Source organism: Chrysochloris asiatica, unplaced genomic scaffold (genome assembly GCF_000296735.1).
Source record: "Chrysochloris asiatica unplaced genomic scaffold, ChrAsi1.0 scaffold00017, whole genome shotgun sequence".
Taxonomy (NCBI): Eukaryota; Metazoa; Chordata; class Mammalia; order Afrosoricida; family Chrysochloridae; genus Chrysochloris; species Chrysochloris asiatica.
The window spans coordinates 5,852,980-5,861,282 of record NW_006408535.1 but is presented as its reverse complement, the minus strand read 5'-3'; positions in this window follow the sequence as shown (position 1 = coordinate 5,861,282).

The window sequence follows — 8,303 nt, the reverse complement described above, 5'->3', positions numbered from 1 at the left end:
TTATAATCACAGAAGAATCATTCTCTCATGTATCTCACTTTTAAACAGATGAAAGATTCAATGTAGCTACTAGCTTATCATAGACTTTCTGGTATATAAGGATCATGACTGTCTAAATAATGAGTTGGTTGGAATTAGGGCCACTTCTTATGGGAGTGGATACACCCAACTCTGCACCCACTTCTACTTCTTGTGGAACATAGTTTTCGTCTACCTGACTGGTAGGAATGGCACATGCTTCCAAGTCTCCTAGAATCTGGTTAGATGTCTCCACTGAACTCCTGTAAAAAAAAAAAGCTGATTCCAGAATCCCAGACCCCTTGGTAGAAAAGAAGGGAGCTGAGCTTCTCCACTGGAATGCAGATGCCTACTGCAGGGCCAAAGGTTGGCAAATCTATTTGATGATGGTATGTTCATGAGTTCAAGACTTCTCTTTTCATGCTGATTCTTATTCTATGTTCTATACCCTGTGTCTATTAAACCTGTGCTTTAACTTGTGTGACATTTAGGGATTTGTCTTAAACCATAGTTCACAGTAGATGGAGAGCCAGAAGTTACTTATTTTGTATAAAAATGTCCAAAATTCCCTGACAAAATTTAGAAAACAAAGTACCTAGATTGAAAAATACTTACATTCCTCTGACCTAGCCATGGAGCACTTGGACTGAGAGTGAAGTATCCAGCTGATATGAAGTAGGGGGAGATGCACAAGAATGCCCAAATTTGCGATCACACCCATTTGATCTAGCTTTGATGGCTTGATGATCAGAACTTGACTATAGGAAGATAAAGACATTTGATAAAGGAAGCTAGTGCAAATTGCTACAATTTGATGAACTTGACCCATAGTTATGGATGTAATAGCTCAAAATAAACCGAGAGAGAAGGTGTCTTCACATCAAGGATCAAACCTATCTCTTCTATATACAGGGTGGATAAGGACTGGCAACTTAGACACTAGCTACCTAAAATGGGGGTGGTGAAGGGGGCAATAAAAGCACGGAGTGGCTGGCTTATAAATTTTTAACAAGGAGTTTAGTTTCAGAGTGTGCTGGGGAAGGTAGAATCCCCACTAAATAGTTTTCATGGTATTGTGAAAGGAGATGGGGGATAGGATTATCTTGATTCAGTAGGGAGTAATTGTTACCATGACTAATTTCAGTGGTCACAACTGTAAAGGTAGAAGTTGTGTAACAAAAATGGAGGAGGAGTTAATCTTACATTCCAGGAACAGAGGACCCTAGGACCATCTAGACAGAAGAGCATGAATGGAATGTGGGATCCTAACCAGAGAAGCCGCAACACCAGAGATTGAGGCAGAGGTGATGGCATGGAGAGATTGAGCAGCTGAGGACTCTCTAGACTCATGGAAAGAGAAAGGCTGTGTGCTGGCTGCCAGGAGGCTGGCTAGTAGAATGTGCCCTTTGGTTGTTTAAATGATTATATATTGCTGCATGTGTTTGTGTACATGAAATCAAACAAACAGAGGGAATACAAGCAAATACCGTTGACCAATGATTCATGGAGGGGATTGTAATAATTGTAATGAAACAAAATACAATAGATTGATGCAAAACCAAGTTCTCCTATGTAAACTATCACTCAGTTCACAAAAAAATCTTGAAACAACAACAAAAAACACACAACTTAATTCCTAAGAAACTCAGTGGTACATAAGATTGTTGTTAACTGCTGTCTGGTCCATTCATAGGGTTTCCAAGGCTTTGAATCTTCACAAGAGCAGAAAGCCTCATCTTTTTTCTGGTACATAAGGTGGTATTGGTGGTTGTTAAGTGCCATTGAGTCGGTTCAACCCATAGTTACTCTGTATAGGGTTTCCAAGGAGCAGCTGGTGAGCTTGAACTTCCAACCTTGCAGTTCAAATGACTTTGCAGTCTGGTGCATTAACCCACAGGACTCTAGTAGAGGTGGTGGGCAGAGAAAAATTTAGTTTCATCTGCATCAGGGGCCAGTTTATGTCATTCTTGTAGAATCTAAGGAGCTCTGGTAGCGTTGTGGTTACGAATTGGGCTGCAAACCATAATGTCAGCAGTTCGAAACTACCAGCAGCTCCGCGGGAGAAAGATGAGGCTTTCTGCTCCCATAAAGATTTATAGCCTCGGAAACCCTGTACAGGGTCGCTATGAGTCGGAACCGACTCCATGGCATATAACAACAAAAATCACCTATGAAATTAAACCTAAATGGAGGAGAAACAAAAACAGCTCCACTTAAGAGATTAATAATTACATTGACTTACACATTGTTGTTGTTGTCAAGTTGGTTCTGACTTATTGCAACCCTGTATAGGGTTACCAAAAAACAGCTGGTGGGTTTGAACTGCTGACCTTGTGGCTCACAGTCCAAGATCGTACAGCGCCATACCTACATATCTGAGGAGAAATCTGCTATGCTTGTTCTCACTTCTCTCATTGGAGTCCTTATCGATACATTTAGAAGTTCATAGCACTGACAACCACAGTCATTTGTCCTAGAAGGATCTCCCTAGTATATTTTTAAATCTTAATTTCTATTTTTTTCTTTAAGCCTTGGTACTCTGGTTTCCTAATTCTAAACTGAATGCAATGACTTTCCCTTTCCCTTGGGAATGGGTATTTTGGGGCCAGAGCCACTTCCTGCACCACTGATTGTAGAGTTGCTTGGGTTTGGTCCGTCTGTTTTCTAGGAGATATTTTCTCCAGGTCTCCACGCCTCAGCTAGAAATTCCCCCTCAGCTGATTCTTCTAGTGAAGCTTTGTAATGCTTCTGAAGCCTCAGTTCACAGGACCCTGTTAAGGATCAATATCTCTGTCATATGCTCCTTGAGGCTTTTACTCACTTTTTGAAAAGTTCCAGACTTTTAGTTTAGTTTGTTTCTTCTACATCTTTTTCTCCAGTACTGGAGCAAGTTTGCTTATTTTATTTCCCTCAGTTATTTTTCTGCTTCTCACTGTTTCTTTTGCCCTGGGCTCTTTCTTCGCTAATAAATGTGGCGGCGGTGGTGGTTATGTGCCATGGAGTCGGAATCGACTCCGACTCCATGACACATAACCCTGTATAGGGTTTCCGAGGCTGTAAATCTTTATGGGAGCAGAAAACCTCATCTTCGTCCCTTGGAACTATTGGTAGTTTCGAACTGCTGACCTTGAGGTTAACAGCCCAATAAGCTACCAGAGCGCCTCCTGATAAATGTAGGCTAAGCATTATTTCTTGGGTTTTTTGTCTTCTTTCTTTTATTTGCTGTCCCAGACATTTGTTTTTCTAAAATTTTAGATTGTGTTTGCAAGAATGAGAAAGATGAATGCAAGGCTTTTGTGTCCCATATAGGATCTCTGGTGCCACTGTAGTATAAACTTGGACTGCTAACCTCAAGGTCATAAACTCAAACCCACCAGCTGCTTCATGGAAAAAGATGAGGCTTCTGCTCCCTTAAAGATTTACATGTGTAAAGAGTCTCAGTATATAAGGTTGTAAAGGCAAATTCTCAGCAGGGTGTCTAACCTGAGGGAGTTTGTTTGAAGCCGTAGATAAACATTTTGTCTTTGTACATTGAGTTATGAAGAAGGAAAGTTAAGTAGAAAAAAAAAAAACCATTCAATTTAAATGATATATGATAAACAGAGACAAATAACAAAGGTTTCTCTATGCTTTTTGGGAATGTATTAGTAATAAAAGTATTTTGTTATGTTGGGTTTTGAAATTTCCTTATATTGTTGTGTTAAATACCATCCAGTTGGCTCCAACTCAACTCATAGTGGCCTTGTGTAGGATTCCCAAGGAGCGGCTGATGGGTTTGAAACAGAGACCTTAAGGTTAGCAGTCTAGTGCTTATCCTACAGTACCACATCAGGACTCCTTCCTTATATTGGGATTAAATAAAATATATATTTCCTCTAAGTATAAGAACTTCTTAAATGTTTGCAGTGAGTCATTTTATACCTTTGTTTGTTGTTATTGCTGCATTTGATTATTTTCCTTACTAACCTATTTGATACTGCTCTGAAGATGTAGGACTTTTTTGACTATTTGATATTGCTTTCAGAGTAATGTATAGGAGCCCTGTATATTACAGAGTAACAGTTATAGGAGCCCTGGTGTCAGTGTGGTTAGGCACACAGCAACCTCTCTGTGGGCGTAAGCTGAGAGGGTCAGCTCCCATACAGATCTGCAGTCCAGGAAACCCTGTATAGGGACACTATGATTCAGAACTGACATGATGACAGTGGGTTTGATTTTGGTTAATGAAGTTTTAGAAGTGGTAATGTGCAGCTTGTTCTTTCATGGCTCCCACAGCTGTGGCCATTTACCTTTACAAAGAAATTTCAGTCTCTACATCTTTCAATCCTGGGACCATAGAGCCTTTAATGAAAAGACATTTGAGGAAGTTAAGTGTAGTAGCTCAGCATTTTTATCTTCTTGACTTAATTTTGCTTTCATTTTGTACCCTAATCCTAAAACCTGGAACTTGGCCCTTTTTATTTATGCACAATGTCACATCTTAAACTCCACGTCAGGAAATGAGTCCTGTTTCTCATTTTCCTCCCCAGTGCACTAGTTTCTCTGGGATTAAAGTCCTGTGCTTAATTCTGATCCTCAACAGCTGATTCCCTCTATTTGAGGAGCTTTTGTATTTGTATGCATTATGAAAGCAGGGAGTCAACCTTCTAAAGGCCAGCCCCTTTCTGGTTTGAATATTGAAGGAAACATTCCTTAAGCAACAATGATTTGAGAGAGGAGCTCCTATGCTTCTCCGGTGCACATTCTACAATGGTTTGGACCGGCCATAAAGTAGTGCAGAGAAGTTTGACCTCAGCAAAAGACTGTCTTGTAAATATGGATATCACTTGCTTGCTTTATTTATTTTTTTGCTATATCTCAAAAAAAAAAAGGACTTTTTTTTTATATACAATGTAGCAAAATGTTAAGTTTATAGTAATGTTCTGTTTTGAGATTAATCAAATATGATCAAATCTTCCTATAAAATGACACATTTTGCTATACATTGATTTACTATGTGCTTATGTGCAACTACTATTAATATGAAATCTTAATGAAATTTTGTTTTCACTTAGAAACTATTAACTAGGGTGGTCAAAAGACAGTTTCTATTTTGCTTTGGTCTAGATTTCTGCCCTACTGTGCCAGTGCACATAGTCAAAGGTTTAGGTCCTAAACCTTTATTTGTTTCTATAGCATTGTTGTTGTGTTGTTAGGGGCCATCAAGTCAGTACCGACTCATAGCAACCTTATGCACAGCAGAACGAAACACTGCCCTATCCTGGGCCAACCTCGGGAGCTCTGGTAACATAGTGGTTACGAAATCGTCTGTGAATCTCAAGGTCAGCAGTTTGAAATTACCAGCTGTTCCCTGGGAGAAAGATGAGGCTTTCTATTCCTGTAAAGATTTACAGCCTCGGAAACCCTGCACAGGGTCGCTATGGGTCAGAACCAACTTGACGGCAAACAATTCACTAATACAAGGGTGGTTCAAAATTTAACAGCACTCTGGCTGTAGAATTTATTTGAATCAACTTTTAGAAAAGACAAATACATCTTTTTTTTACTTAATCGCCTTGCTTTTCAATACACTTTGTCCATCTGTCAACAATCTCTCATATTCCTCTATTAAAAAATGGTTTAGGCTGAGGTGTGAGCCACAAATGTACTTCTGTCTTGATTTCTTCATCACCTTAGTCCTCGAAGAGTGGCTCTCTGGGGACCAAACAGGTGAAAAGTCCAATGGAGCAAGATCAGGACTAAGGAAAGATGCTTTAGCACCTCAAAACAAAGTGTTTGCAGTGTCACTACTGTGCGCATTGTCATGTAAGATCATAAAACTCGTGACTAGCAGTCCTCTGCTTTTAATCCAAAATTTAGGCTTCAGCTCTTCAGTGAGCATGTCACTGTAATAAGCACTGTTAATTGTTGAACATATTTTTCTGGATAGTGTTCCAATACTGACCCTTGAGAATCCGAGAAACCTGAAAGCATTAATTGTCCAGCAGATGGTTGCCATTTCAACATTTTTTGGTTGGCGACTAAGGATGTTTCTATTCCACACTCTGCCATTTATTCTCGAGCTCATAGTGATGAATCCATATCTCATCACCAATAATGATATTTTAAAAGAAACTTTAATCTTCCTTCCAGTATTGGTCCAAATTTTGTTTGCAAATGTCCAAATGCTTCTGTTTATGCTTTTCCATGTGTTGTTTCAGTACCTGTCTCACACAGACTGTGAAACCGAAGCCTGTTGTGTTATTTCATAGACAGAGCCATGGCTGATTTGCAAATGATTTGCCACATAATCTACTGCTACTCATCTATTCAACAGAATCATTTCGCATATATGCGCAATGCTATCTTCACCTGTATATATGGACAGGCATTTTAATATAACAAGAGGGCAGATAATTTTTGATTCTTCCTGACAAGTTAACAGAAGTAGGGAAGGGATCATGATTGGAATACATATATATTTATAGTTTTAAAAAGGTTATAGGACTGGATCTGGGTTTACATTGCCTGAGTAATAGCCATAAAGATCACAACCTTGAACTTAAATCAGATAACATGCATCCTTGGGCATTCCCTCCCTGTTTTACTTGTTCTTGTTGTTAAGTGCTGATTAGTCAGTTCCAACTCATAGAGTCCCTGTCTAGGGTTTCCAAAGAGTGGCTGGTGAGTTTGAACCACCGACTTTGTGATTCAAATTGATCTTGCTGTCCAGTGCTTTACCCCACGGCCCCACACAGAACTCCATTGTTTTACTTAGATAGACATATTTATTAACTCATGGAGAAAACTATTATGCCAGTTTTTCCACCAGCTATCTAGGTGAAAGGGGAACTGAACTGTACTCTTGCCTTTTCTTACTATGACTAAGGACCTATCTTCAAAATCCACATCACTGGAAACAGCTATATGTATTTTTATTTCTCTGGCATTTTTAAATCTGAGGATTTTGAGTTTACATTTTCCAGCCCCAAAACAAAGCAATACATGAAGTATTTCAAGTTTGTTCTGATTGCCAGAGCCAACTTCATTGGAATCTGAGCTGAAAAACATTGGCGAGAAAGATAACAAATATGACATTTCTTTATGATATGCTCACATTGCATTTAGAGTAACTCAGGAGTTTATTTTTTTATTTATCATTCATTCAATAAATATATATGGTGTGTTAACTAAGTGCCAGACGTTGTTCTAGGCACTAGGGTTTAAGCAGTGACCATCCAAATTCCTGCTTGTGTGAAGCTTACCTTCTATTGCATTGATTCTCAAACTTTGCTGCATATTAGAATCATTTGGGAGATTTAAAAACTTCAGATACTTGGGTCTTGCCTATATACCAACTGAATCAGAATACCTGGGTTAGGCCCAGGCATCAGTCTGTTGGTTTTTCTCTCAAAACTTCCCAGATGACTCCAATGTACACTTAATTTTAGAAACATAAACCTAAAGTGGTGGTCATCACGTTTGCCAGACTGAAATGAGGGCTTGCCGCCTGTCACTGTAGTCAATCACAGAGACGGGAGAGATCCCATCCAAGCTTTATTAACAGAAAGCCAGCAGTCTGGAGGATGGAGAGAATAGTTTCTCAAGAACGTCCTCCTCATTATGAAGAGCGGGCACATTATATAGGGTAAGTTACATTTCGATGTACACTTAATCTGTTTTGACATCAAGATAGCATTTAAAAAAAAAAAAAAAAGAAACAATAAAGCAGTGAAGTTCTTCACACATTCTACCTTAAGGAAAAGGAAGCAATCAGGCAATAATCCTTCTCAAACATTCTACCTTTTAGGATCCAAGTTGCTTAGTTCCTGAGATGACTATCTGGATGGGCTTAAGCACATCCTGTTCTCCTTCCAGGACCATCAGGTCATCTCAGCTAATTTTTAAACTAACTTCCGTGTTTGCAGGGTCTTCATTTATCAAAACCTAATGACTAACCAACTCCATTTTGTTTAGGTTGGTAGATTCATGCTATCATTCCTCACTCTTATTTCTAGATTTCGTTTCTATGAAATTAGTTTAAAATGAAAATAGTTACTTTGCTCCTGGGCATTGCTCTTTGGATTAAAAGAACTAAATTTAGGTTATAAAAAGCAACAGGTTTTACAAAGGGTGATGCAACAAGGAGAGCATTGAAATACAGCAACATATGAAAATTCCTATGATGATACAAACTCCGACCCCCAGTAGCCACCCTAGATTAGGTAACCAAGACAACCAACTTTTCGATCTCTGTGCAGAAGAAGCCCTTCTTTGGCTGAATGTTAGAAATTATTCCTTTAACA